The sequence below is a fragment of the Xenopus tropicalis genome, chromosome 7 (assembly GCF_000004195.4).
Source record: "Xenopus tropicalis strain Nigerian chromosome 7, UCB_Xtro_10.0, whole genome shotgun sequence".
NCBI classification, from domain to species: Eukaryota; Metazoa; Chordata; class Amphibia; order Anura; family Pipidae; genus Xenopus; species Xenopus tropicalis.
In genome coordinates this window covers 105,958,115-105,972,688 of record NC_030683.2, presented here as the reverse complement: position 1 = coordinate 105,972,688, position 14,574 = coordinate 105,958,115, and the positions used below count along the sequence as shown (strand labels likewise).

Here is a 14,574-nt window from a genome sequence, read left to right as displayed (position 1 = left end):
TAAGCCTGCCTGATTTACCTTGCAACTTTCTGTTGCCGATCCTTCGCTTGCCTGACTCTGATTTTCGTTTTTGCCTGCTGCCTGCCCAAGACCCTTTTGCCTGCCTCCGACTACGATTCTGTCTGCTGCCTGCCCAAGATCATGCATGGAAAAAAAAAATACAGTCAAATTCAGTGACACCGATATAATTTTGAAAAATACTGTGATATAAATTTTTGGTCATACCGCCCAGCTCTACTTTAAGCTAAGATATTCATAATGATATTATTGTTGTGCACTGCACTCCCAATTACTTCTATACCGTTAATTAAAGTTGTTGCTTTATAATATTTATTCTATATATCCATGAGTATATTATGATATTAATGCTGTTTACTTTTGTATGTGTGCATGTGTATTAGCAACAGAGGTTTGTTTAGCCAGTGCTTGGAGTAAACTCTGACACTATATATGCCCAGAGAAACCAAGGATTAATATGCTAAGGCCTTGGCCAGGTTGCATTGGCAGGATCAAGTTCTATTTGCAGTTGGAGACTTTTCCAAAATTATACAAGATGAAGAACTGTTGACATAACATGGTTGCCAACGCCTTTATTGTGAAGGTCACAACGTGTTTTGTGATACTTCCCTTTATCACAACCAACAATGTGGCATATATCCTTCAGTACCTCCAAGTGCTCTCAAGTGCCACCCACCTGTGAGTGCTCAGGTAACAAACACATTAGTTTACAAATCCATAATTAAGTCCTTGATCCAAAGTGTTTCATGAGTCCATAATAGTCCATATCTATAGTAGAACCACTGCCCATATAAGTGGTGTTTGGAAACTGCTACTGTCTATCTGCACTATACCTGAAACTGTAATACATAAGCCCATTAAACAATATATTTTTTTAAGTATATTATTAGTAACAAAATGCAGGTTGATAGTGAGGCTCCATTACATAAATGGAAATAATGTGGTTATAACAGATACAAAAAAAGGCAAATGTGCTAATTCAGTTCTTTTCTTCAGTGTATACAATAGAGGAATCTGAGTTCCAAGACCCACCCAATAGCTGCAATGTTGGCTCAGCTCAGTCCAGTCAGTGGTTGTCGCAGGGCATGGTACATAAAGGGATGTGGCATCCTTGCAGCAGGATCTTGACAAACTGGCAAACAGGGCGACTAAGTGGCAGATGAGATTTAATGTGGATAAATGTAAGGTCATGCACCTGGGATGTAAAAATATGCAAGCCTCGTATACCCTTAATGGGACTGCACTAGGCAAATCCATAATGGAGAAGGACCTTGGAGTCCTTGTAGATAATAAACTTGGCTGTAGCAAGCAATGCCAGGCAGCAGCTGCAAGGGCAAACAAGGTTTTGAGCTGTATTAAAAGGGGAATAGATTCACGGGAGGAGGGGGTTATTCTTCCCCTTTACAGAGCGCTGGTAAGGCCCCATCTAGAATATGCTGTCCAGTTCTGGTCCCCAGTGCTCAAACGGGACATTATTGAGTTAGAGAGGGTCCAGAGAAGGGCAACTAAGCTGGTAAATTGTATGGAAAGTATCAGTTATGAAGAAAGACTGGCCAAGTTGGGTTTGTTTACACTGGAGAAGAGGAGCTTAAGAGGTGACATAACTATGTATAAATATATAAGGGGATCATATAATAACCTCTCTAATGTTTTATTTACCAGTAGGTCCTTCCAATGGACACGAGGGCACCCATTCTGATTAGAAGAAAGAAAGTTCCCTTGAAATATTCGGAAAGGATTTTTTACAGTGAGAGCTGTGAAGTTGGGAAATTCCCTCCCTGAACCAGTCGTACTGGCTGATACATTATATAGCTTCAAGAAGGGGCTGGATGGCTTTTTAAAAAGTGACGGAATACAGGGCTATTGGAGATAGCTCTTAGTACAAGTTGATCCAGGGACTAGTCCGATTGCCATCTTGGAGTCAATTAGAGAGGCCTCAGAAGGGGGTTTTGACTTTCTCTGGATTAACTAGCAGTTAGGCAGGTTATATACAGTATAGGCATAAACGGTTGAACTTGATGGACATGTGTATATTTTCAACATAACTTACTGTGTTACTCTGTAAATGAAGGATAACAACAATGTAATTGTAAACTATTTGCAGTTCTACCATATCAATCTGTATATTTTCTATACCTTAATTCAAATGGCAGGAGATCCACCATTATAGAGGTTTAATGAGGTTTTTGTACAACCATATCTTTTAAAAGATTATACTGTATGCAGCTTTACTACCCAAGTGGGCAGGACTCCATGCTGACATGTAAGCTCTACGGGGCAGGGACCTCCTTCCTCTTGTGTCCTCGACTCTTAACTTATTGCAGCTGTATTTATTTTGTATTTATTGTTATACTGTGTATTTATCTATTATTATCTTATTAACACCCTGTTACAGCGCTGTACCTACTGTACAGCGCTGCGTACATAAGTAGCGCTTTATAAATAAAGATATACATACATACATACATGACCTTTAAGTATGTGTATGACAAACAGCTTTAAGATGACACATGGGCAGTATAGCTGTTAAGGAACGGTTGTATTTACCAGCTTGACAATATCTCAAGGGTGTTTTCCAAATAGTTGTGGCTGGTTTTAGCCCACAAGGCAATTGCAAAGGATCAGATTTATTTTTATTGTTGTTATGTATAGTTATGCACTTCCTTTCTATATTATTGGAGCAGCCTTAAGGTGGCCATACACGGGCCGAATGTAGCTGCCTATATCAGTCCCTTGGACCAATTTGGCAGCTTATCGGCCCGTGTAGGGGAAACAACGACTGGCCTGCCTGACCGATATCTGGCCTGAAATCGGGCAGATATCGATCGGGCAGGTTACAAAATTCAGTCGGATCGGTGACTGTATCGGCTCGTTGATGCGGTCCCCGAACCAACTGCGCCTATTCCATTTGTTATAATTCGATCGTATGGCCCCAGGGCCAAATGACCGAATTAGCCTAAATTCCCCCGATATCGCCCACCCGTAGGTGGGGATATTGGGAGAAGATCCACTCGCTTGGCGACCTCGCCAGGCGAGCGGATCTTTACGTGTATGGCCACCTTTACTTCTATAGCTGTCCATTTGGGAGGTAGGTATAAACTGTGGATGCGAAAAGGAGCTTGTAGTGGACCAAACTGTAGGAGACACAACTTATTGCATGGCCAGTCCCATCTGCCTAAATGAGGGCAAGCCCCATAGAGCATTGTTTAAGCATAAGATGAATGGGGGGATACATTTGAGAAAGGTAAAGCGATGCTTAAATTGATGGCGCTATAAATAATAATAATAATAATAAAGGGAGATTTTAATTGCTGCCAAGAGGATTTCTTTCTTGCTGTGTGGAAGACTGTCTGCCTTGCCTCATTGTTAATGAGCAGGAGAATCTTTTTTTCCTTTCTAATTATAAAAGACCGTCAGCTACATTCATACAGTTCCCCACTGGAGCTACTCGGAGTTAGTCGAGTAGTAAAGTGTACAGTGTTTTATTTAAAAGGTTAACAATTTTATAACAAAAATATAGTATAGAAGAGAAGTAAGAAGAAAGGAAGGGGGGGGGGGGGACAGAGGGGGTTAGGTGAAGGGGGCTCTCCCCCTATGATTTATTCTTACATAGTCATTTTAGGATGCATGTTTCATGTGTTGTGGTTGACCATTGGAGTTAGTTATCTGGTATAATGAATTCACTTTGATAATGGAGTCAGTTGCCTTCCTGATTGCATTAAGTTAACTTTTAGTATGTTATAGAACTGCCTATTCTAAGCAACTTTTCAATTGGTCTTCATTATTTATTTCTTAAAGGTTCTTTTTATCTATTTGCCCTTTTCTTCTAAATTCTAAAAGCTAACGCATAGGAGAAAAGTGTACTAAACCCTTTTCTCTTTTCCATAAATGGGAGTGGACACAGGCATTACAATTAGAATGCAGGTACCTTTAGCAATACAACATACACTGTGAACTTACATGAGCAAAGTAATAGGGCACTTAGAGCTCAACAAGATCAGTTACCCATAGCGACCAATCGATTAGTATTGCTCATTTTATTCCAAGCAAAAAAAAAAAAAGCAAGGAATTCATTGGTTGCTACAGGTAACTGCTCTGATGCCATTTAGCCACTATGTAAGTAAATGAGTTGACTGTGTTGAGAGAGAAGTTATCAGATTGAGCAGCAGAGGGCGCTGACACCCTTTGAATCCTCTGCCCCATTATTTTCCTTGGAATGGCTGAACAGATCCAGCATTGTAACCAATTACAGATTATTCTCCTGGGAGCAATTTCCATGATTTGCGCAGCAGACGGAGTTAAAGATGCAAAGCTCCCTCTCACCCACCAGGCAAGCTTTGAAGGAAATATTTCAGGAACTTTCGTTCAATTACTCACTGCATCTGTTCTTAATTGTCCAGTGTTTAATACTTAAATAAAATGTGTAAAAACTCAATTAGGCAGAATTAAGGCATTTAAAATTTTTTAGACGTTCTTTAGATGTTCTTTTTCATTCTGTGTCATAGATTAACCAAATCAGCAGAAATAATAGAAGAAACCTAATAAAATTTCCTACCTTTCCTGATCAACTGTACTTTATGTGATGAAATATAGGCCTATCCAGCCTGAAGCCCCTTGGTTAATCTACATATCCCAGGGGTGTAACTACCATACAGCAGACCTAGCTGGTGATTTACTGGTCAAATACCTGGCAGGCAGGTGGCAACCCTACAGTGGAGGGGCCCAGGCCCATTGGTCTGCTGTATGGAATGGGCGCCACTGGCACTGGGGAGGGGGCAGAAGAGAACTCTGTGTATCAGGCTACAATAAACTAGAATGCCCAGAAAACTGCAGGCACTTAATCTGAAATGGTTGATTGGCCCTTGCCTGGGGCCTACTGACTGGCCGACAGATACTTGGCTGAAAATTGGGCAGATATCAATCAAGTGGGGTTGAAAATCTCAAAGAATAGAAAGATGAGTTTGTATAAAGCCTGTGTCAAGGTGTCCTTTAGTGCACATACTATATAAGACCGTATATCTGCCCTTATTAAAGGAGACATTTAGCTGAAATTAAAACTTGCTCAGCACTCTTATGAGCACTTTTGCAAGTTATGCTATTATTTTTTTTAGACTTCTATTAACAGTTCTTATGTTGCTAATGACATAATATAGCCCGAGCACCCCCTGCTGTTCAGTCTGTGTGGTGGCCGGGCAGAATGGCAAATGCTCTTTTCCCTGAAGCAGGAGGCATTTAATGTGACATAAGGGGAGAAGCTGATTAGAAAAGCCTCAACAGATACTTCCTGCCTCAGGGGAATAATATTGGCAGTGCAGGATCTGGCAATATTATATCTAAAAAAAAAAAAAAATCCAATTTTTCATCAATTTATATTTAGGAAATATGCCTTTAAATCACTCTTGCTTATGAAGTGCCAACCTGCTGTAATGTTTTGGCTGTGAGCTCCCCTTGCTGGAGGTCTATGGTAGTGAATCTTTGCAGTCATACATTAATTGAGACTGTCTCTTCAATGAAAATGACTTGATTTGATTTTTTCCTTTTACTGTATCCTTTCATAAAAACTTCATATAACATGCGAAATATACAGTATATATATATATATATGTACACACATACACACCTCTGGATATGTTTTGCAGTCACAAACACTGTGTAAGTGGAGCACCACGTAACTCATAGCTACCAATAAGATGTTTGCTTTCAAACAGGTGGCCTGTAAATTCTACCTGCTGATTGCTATGGATTACTAATCTTGGGCAAACTAGTGTCTTTTATTACATAACCCCTTATGTATATTATTGTGTCAGGGACAGACTTGAATGATGTAATAATGTTCTAATAATAATATTGGGAATACCAATATTAAATACTTAAAATCCCACAATGCCTTGTATGTTCTGTGATAAACAGACTGGTAAAAAGCAAGACTCACAGAGTATGCAGGCATTGTTGGAAATGAAATTGTATCTGGATGAGAACGCTTATTGCTTTCAATAACAATTATATTTAATTTGCATAAATAAAGAATGGTAAATGCTCTGATCAGTTAAGCCCCAACAGATACTTCCTGCCTCAGGGGAATGCTATTGGCAGTATAGGATCCGCCAATGTCAAATCTAAAAAAAAAAAAATTCCAAAAGAGCAATTTTTCATCAATTTAATTTAGGAAATATGCCTATAGTAGGCATTAAGAACAGAGCTCCCTTTTTGTGCCCTGCACCTGCAAGTGGTGCAGAGCTCAGCAAGAACCTGGATGCAAGTGCTCTGTAAATAAGCATTAAGGTATGCACATCTCCTTTTGCTCTTGGGTTTGGGGTCTCAGTAATTACGAAAAGGCAATGACACAACATGACATTACTTCCTAAATGTTAATGACTGTAAAAAACAAAAAAGAATGCAATTTTATGCTTGAAATGTGAAATATTGTACTGCTATAAAACAATAAAAAAATGAATAAAAAAAAATAAAAGGCAATGAGGATAGACAACTAGCTAAAGGAAAATAAAAACCTAAAAATGCCTTATTATATATATTGGACTTATTGCACCAGCCTAAATGTTTAGCATCTCTATAGTAATGACCCAGGCCTTCAAAGTGCACAGGATTTCACTATCTTGAATTTTATGAGTGTCAGTGGCACTGCACATGCTCAGTGTGCTCTGGGCAGCTGTTGAGAAGCTGAGCCTAGGGGTCATCAAAATCATCAAACAGAAAATAAAGTTTGCCTGTCTTATAATCTGGTGCTACAGGGCTAATTATTAAAGTGTGATGGGAATCTCAATGGTTTATAAGCTGCCATGTAATGGGAATCTAAATAAATGACAAATCATCCTTATTTATATTCTATATACACAGTATATTGTGAGCAGCACAGAGTGTTTGCTGGGAATCAGCAGAAAAGAAGATGGGGGGCTACTGGGTGCATTTTTGGGGGTACAGATCTTCCCTGCTAAAGGCTTGTGGTTGCTTTGGGCTGGTACAGAAGCCTATAATATAACATGCACCATTTCTATCTTCTTTGCAAACTTTAGTTATTCTTTAAAAAAATAAATGATTATGCATTGAGTCTACAATTTTGTAATGCCTCTTTTAAATCAAACTCCTTTTGAGGCAGTAAAATATTGTCATATATATCAAATCATTTAAAAGAAAATCAGGTTCAGAGCTTCGGTGTAGTCTGCCCTTATCTAAGCCTTTATTATAAAGCAGTTTATACAGCCGGGCTTGTTCTTAGGGTACTGAAATCACATTTCACAAGCACATTTCCAAGCATGACTGGGAAAAGTCAAAAGCACTTCCTAAAATACTGTCATGTTTTGGAGAAACACGCTGCCATTTTCTTAGCAGGCCGTCGATAAAGATAATATTTAGATGGCGTTCCTTGTGATGGCAGGTAGCCGTATCGATTGCTTCAGCAGTCGGACAAAGAAGATGGGTTCTGGAAGGATAAAAAGGTAATAAAGCATGTTTCACTCGAGAGAAAACACAGATGTGTGCCAATATGAGGTCATAGTGTTCCAGGTTCGACATGTATAACAACATAGGGGAAAACATTACGTTGCTAGGTGCCTACAATAGAATGGTTCCCACCACAAGAGCTTAAGCAAAGTTGTACCTATTTATGAAAACAATGGATGTTGCTTTAACCAAACAATAAGATGATTTATGTGACTTTCCACTTATTTTTATCATTGTTGACAGAAGAATTATGTTTATTTGTAGATCAATGAACTAAGAAGAAAAAACCGAAAACAAGTTCACATTCTGGAAAGTTGTACGTAATATTGAAGGAAATAAAGATGACTACAAAGCAGGGTTGAGGTGTCGGAGGCAGAAGAAATTAAACTTGACATACATTGGAAAGCCTTCAAGGAGTCTGCGTGACCCAGTCTGACCATAAGAAGGTTCCGCCGGTGGCAAGTTGATCATTAATGGATGCTAAACAAGTGAAAAAAGAAACTGCTGAATAAAACTTTGCATATAAAACTGAAACCACAGAACTGAAAGACAAATATCCTGGATGTATGAGGTGGCCTTGGAAATAAAATTCACCCCTTTGCTTTGGTGCCTATCTTTTTATGAGCTCTTTGATGTGCTTTTAGCCGTAGTGCTTAAATTTTACTTCCAGGTGTAGAATCAGCAGGAATTTTCACAGTTCACAAATTGTGTCCTGAATTAGTAGCATATTAATTGGCAGATTAAGAAAGATTTTGTGCCTTTGGCTTCCCTTTCCTGCTTTGGGAGGTAAAGCTTTGTCCATAGAAGAGCAAAGAAACCACAAGATTTGGTACTTGGTATTGCCCCCCCTTTCCTTACAGACCCTGACTCACAGCAGGGCTACAGTCCGCAGGCTTACTGCTTTCATGTGATTCTTAGTCAGACAAATGCAGAAAATGGTTACAATTGGATTAACCTTTGGCTTGGGTGGTAAAGCTTTAGTTAGTGTAAATAACCGTGAGTTTAAGAGGTCCTTAGGGACCCAGAGGGATGTAAAGAAATGTAAGAAGTTTGTGGTAAGTCTCCTGCGTGTATTTAGCAAAGGGAAAGCCAAATATAGGCACAATAATTGTGGGCTGCAGAGGTACAGAGCATACTGAATGTATAGCCTCATTTATATACCACTACTAGCATGTGCAGTGCTGTACATGTTTATAATACAGTACAAATGCAAACAGAGAGCACAAACATGGCAATAAATACATATAAATAGAGTTGTAAGGATTACATGCTGTGTGCTAAGAAATATAAGTGGAAGGAGGTCAACTCCCCATAGAACTTTCAATCTCAGAGGTAAGTAACATACAGGCACAAAAAGGAGGGTATAAAATGTTGCTGTGCATAAAGGTCAAGTATTGGCCTTTTAGTGCCAAATTGGACCTAATATTATTCTAGGACTCTAAAAAGGAGGACCTGACTTTCTTTTAGAAGATTATGAAAGAGTGTTACTTACCAAGGATATAATTCCAAAGGTAAGGAGCAAGAGAGAATGGTTTAAGATGAGAAATGGCAGATGGATGGTGGGAAAAGACGGTGGTTCTGGGAGGAATAGAGATACAAGCAGTGGAATGAAGAGCTTTAAATGGTACCAAAAGGATTTTGTATGCTATCTTTTGGCAGCCTTGATAAAAATTTTAACAGTTGATTGCCGTCTTAGGGGAGAGCAGGGGAATGTCAATGGGTGTCAACAATAGAAGACTCAAGTGAGTTATAGGCATGAAGGCATAGTTACATAGGGTTGAAAAAGACCAGTGTCCATCAAGTTCAACCCATCCAAGTAAACCCAGCACACTTAACCCACACCTACCAATCTATACACTCACATACATACACTATATATACAACCACTAGTACTAACTGTAGATATTAGTATCACAATAGCCTTGGATATTCTGATTGATCAAGAACTCATCCAGGCCCCTCTTAAAGGCATTAACAGAATCTGCCATTACCACATCACTAGGAAGGGCATTCCCCAACCTCACTGCCCTCACCGTGAAAAACCACCTACGCTGCTTCAAATGGAAGCTCCTTTCCTCTAATCTAAAGGGATGACCTCTGGTGCGCTGATTGTTTTTATGGGAAAAAAGAACATCCCCCATTTGCCTATAATCCCCTCTAATGTACTTGTACAGAGTAATCATGTCCCCTCGCAAGCGCCTCTTTTCCAGAGAAAACAACCCCAACCTCGACAGTCTCACCTCATAGTTTAAATCTTCCATCACCTTTACCAGTTTAGTTGCAGTCTCTGCACTTTCTCCAGCTCATTAATATCCTTCTTAAGGACTGGAGCCCAAAACTGCACCGCATACTCAAGGTGAGGCCTTACCAGGGACCTATAAAGGGGCAAAATTATGTTTTCATCCCTTGAGTCAATGCCCTTTTTTATACAAGACAGCACTTTATTTGCTTTAGTAGCCACAGAATGACACTGCCTGGAATTAGACAACTTGTGATCTACAAAAACCCCTAGATCCTTCTCCATTAAGGATGCCCCCAACACACTCCCATTCAGTAGATAGTTTGCGTTTATATTATTTCTACCAAAGTGCATAACTTTGCACTTATCAACATTGAACCTCATTTTCCAGTTTGCTGCCCAGTTATCTAATTTTGTCAAATCGCTCTGCAAAGCAGCAGCATCCTGCATGGAACTTATAGTTTTGCACAATTTAGTGTCATCAGCAAAAATAGAAACAGTACTGTCTATGCCCTCCTCCAGGTCATTAATAATAATAGTCATAAATAATAATAAAGCATGAAATAAGATCAGAGAATGATTGGAGGGCGTAGGGACTGGAGTATTCTTACACTTATCCTGTGGTCCTCCTAGTACACAAAAGGGGTGGGAGGGGGTTCAAAACACAAATGTCTGAATGTACTGACTGTAGAGCATGAATAGGTGGCTGGGTAGTATATTATTGGCACTATTATGGGCATGTACAGTATAAATAAATAAATAGACTATAGGGAGGCAGAAGGACCATTTTCACACAAAGATCTACCCTATTTCTAATAAGCACAGTAGGACGGGGAGAGCCAATCACAGCCCTGCTGTCACACAAGCAAAGACAGGCTTCAGTTCCCTATCAGGTCAGCCTAGCTGCTGATTGGTTCCTATCCTACAGTGCAGTGAACTGAGTGCTGTCGGCTCCCCTGCACATCAGCCAGCAGGAAGTGGAACAGATGGGCATTTTGGGAGAGATTTGGGAGAATCTCTCAATAAATCAGCCTGAAACTCAACTTTTTAAAGCACAATCCTTCTATATTTAGAGGAGTATAATTCACGGGTACATTCTTAATTTTAACATGATATGTCTCCTTTAAGGTAAACACTGAGTTCCTGAACTTTGTGAATTTCAGAGCATATTTACTGTAAACTTTATGCAATAATAGGGAGAATGGCATCTATGTTATTAATGTTCTTTTCCTTCTTTGTGGCAAGGTGGTTCCTGTGGCAAGAATGGGGGTTGCAGTTGCTTCTAGACCCTGGATTATGAGGTGGAGCATCAGTTATTTCTATGCAGGGAAAACACAAAAAGCCTGAGACTGCTTTGCACAAATCCAATGTTGGGGTTCACGAGCGGATAAAGGGCAGGATATTAAGAACCTGATGGTGGCTGGCGCAGGGGCATTTTGGAAGCAAGGTGGGTGGCCAAGGTTTAACCTACTATTTAAGCTTGCGTTTACACCATAGGATGCCCACCATACTGGGGCTGACTGTATTTTACAAGTTAATTCACGTTGCCACATTGGGGCGACTCTGTTTGATCATTACAGAAGAGCTGCTGTCATTACCACTGAACACTCCTGTTCCTCTGGTAGGAAAATTGAGGTTTTGCAGATAAAAGTGGGTCAGAATGATAACATTAATAAATCACAGCATTGGATATTTGTTATGTCTTGTTATTATCTTCCTGAGTGTTCCAAGCCTGGGGGTAATATTAATAATGCCTTTGAAATCTTGTGCATAGCTTACATTCCAGACAAAAAGGCTCATTGTGGACCAAGGAAAACCAAGCTAATAGTCTAATAGAAATTCCAGCTACACGTTAGACAGCACAAACAGTATCAACAGGGTATATATACAGTATATACATATGTACAGATCATATACATGTCATTGTGATATTGTTATCAGAAGTTACCTTTTGTAGTATTGAATAAAGTGGCAAAAACTGTTAAGCAAATTACTTGCTGGTAACTGTCCTGACTCTGGCAATAAACAGCAGCTGGGCCTTGCTTTACAGTTATCTATGCCCTTTGCACCCCTTTTGAATTGCACTTTGCTCCTGTATCAATGCCAAAGGCACTGCCTTGATTTAATTTAAAGGAAATATATACTTTATTATAGATCTCTTGACATTCAGTTGAATTAGTATACATGATCAGTGAAACAAACTGCATATTACCATTTATTAATATGAGTGGAAGCAGTCACGGGTGATCTTATGGGGTAAACTCATGTAGTGTAGAGTGTAGAACAGAAAGGCCCAGAAAAGCCCATAATGGATATAGATGGTTGCTATGGGTTACTGCTCCTGGGGAAACTTAGGGCCTTTTATTACATACTCGGTGGTGTTTACTGATTAACCCCAGTGTAGTAACCCATACTCAGTCTGCCATTTACATTTATTATTCTACACCAGCTGCATTAGGCAAAAGCAAAGCCTTGGTTACTACAGGGTCATTTACAAAGACTCTGGACAGAAGTTCAAGAAAACTAAGGGGTGCAAGACCTCCCACCATTTATAAAGACATCACTGGTGACCCCAGGCCACTTTATATTCATGGGGGTGGCTGCTCTTGGCACAGAGACCTGCAGAAATTGTACTAAAGATAGTTCAAAGTGTCAAAAAATGTCCAACTTCACCCTTTTTGCACCCTACCTTCCATTCAGCAAATTACCCCCCTTATGAGTTGTTGCACTGGGGTCTTGTACTACATTTTCCCTTTTTTTCTAAGTTGCAAATATATCGGAACACAGTACAGTGCTATTGTGGGAAACATTCCATTGCATGTTGAATTGACACAGGATGTACAGTAATGCACGACAGAGCAAAGCATCACATCTTTTTTATAAGTACCCAGCTTAAGCCGGAATATGATGGCCTTAGGGGATTTTAAGTTCTGTGTCCCTGATTTAATGCCTCAGCTAATCACATGAAATTAGGGGCTGGTGTGGAGAACAGGAAAAGTGAATAATACCAGGCCCTGCTGCTGTGCAGTGACATATGTACGTCAGTACCTGCACAGAACAGGAAGAAGGACACGCATTCATTGTTTTTGTTCTGGATAATCAGGAGATAAAAAACCCTAAATACATATATTTGGTTGTTCTGCCCTGAGACACAGCATTAAGTCAACATCAAAAGCTGTTTCTCAAATATTTAGACTTGCTTAGTTCAAAGCAAAAACCATTGCTAGTGGGACATTTAATTCAGTACATCCTCTGTATCTGGCGGATTTATGTGATGTGATGGGAAGGAAGCATTTAATTCATAAAATAATGTAATATGCGCTGGTGGGTGGCTTTTTGGGCCTCTGTGTACTTGAAATGCCAGGGCCTATTTTAAATCCCAGTCCAGACCTGAATATTTACCGTAGGTGAAAGATAGAGGAGAGGGGGGCCAAGGGAAATAATGGAAACTCTTTGGGGCACTTTAGGGTACTGTTGGACCCAAGACAAAGATACCATTGATGGTTTTCCTCACAAAGGAGCTTGTGGCAGTACTGTCCTATCAGAGCTTAATACCCACACATATTTCTTTATTATTAGTCTTATAGAAAATCTATAACCTGACTAAACAGAACATTCAATGGTACAGGGTGGAAGCTGAGTTTGAGCAGATTCCTTGCTTTTTATTTGCTAAGAGCAGTAGAAAGAGCACTAGTGCCCATTGTGCTGGGTACCATCAAAAGAGCCATGGTAAAGGGTGGTAGAGATCCACCTTATATCCTGCCAATAACTAAAGCGATGCCACAGGGCAACATTGATGAACTGGAAGTAGATGTGAGGGGCACAAAGATGCCATCACTGTTGTTGTTAGAAAAACTGGGCAAAAAAGCAGATACCATTCTATGATATATGATTTCCACCTCCATCTCCTTACAACAGGAACATCACAGTAGGAGATGAGGTAAAGTTGTAGATTTACAGCAAGTGACTTCTGAGAAATTTCTTAACCAAGAATTTGAAAAGGCAGTTGGGACATTTACTGTAAAGTACAACTAGGTGAACAGCCAGACCTTCATTGTGCCTTCCAACCAGTTCAGTGTTACATGGGTAAATATGCTGAAAGCCAATCTTTTCCACAGCCTTAAGCTTAAGTGGTTTCTTAAGGTGGGAAAGAAAAAGGCCAATAAAAAGCTAGAGAAGGTCTCTGCTAGGTTCCATTAGCTGGTCAAGGTACAGCAACATCTCATAGAACTTGCCATTGGGAAGAAGCACTCCACAATTAAGGAAGCCCAAAATATACCAGGAATAATAGTAATTAATCTGGATTTAGACAGCTGCACATTTCATATTTATGGCAACAGCAGAGAGGCAGTGAGTAAAGCCAGGGCCTACATGGGATACAAAGAGAATAGACTGCAAACTCAGCAAATCTTGGTAGGCAAAGCCTTTTGCTAAAAACAGAAACTTCCTCAGGGAAATTGCACCAAAATCTGGTTATTCATATTTGTATTGAAGATGAACAATATCTGTTCAAGGGCATTTAGTGAACTTTACATTCATGGGAAGGGCAACGTTGCTGCTGCATATGTGATGGAGTGTCACTGTAACTACAGTACATACTGTAAATCTACTGGAGCCACTGTGTTCTTGGTCGTACGATAATATCGTGATTGGGATCTGAAAGTCACAATTTTTTTTTTTAAACAGCGCGAAAACCTTTCTGACTTTGAAACTTCAGTGCATGATTTTGGAAGCCTCCCATAGGACTCAATGGCACTCTGCAGCTCCAAACTGGCCCAAGGAAAGTCTCCCATAGGGCTCAATGGCACTCTGCAGCTCCAACCTGGCCCAAGGAAAGTCTCCCATAGGGCTCAATGGCA

At 39.9% G+C, this 14,574-nt stretch overlaps 1 pseudogene; it reads left to right on the top strand.

Annotated features, from left to right (window-relative positions):
* LOC100493891 overlaps positions 1-14,356 on the top strand; it is a 30,399-nt pseudogene extending 16,043 nt beyond the window's left edge.
* The last annotated feature ends 218 nt before the right edge of the window (positions 14,357-14,574 follow it).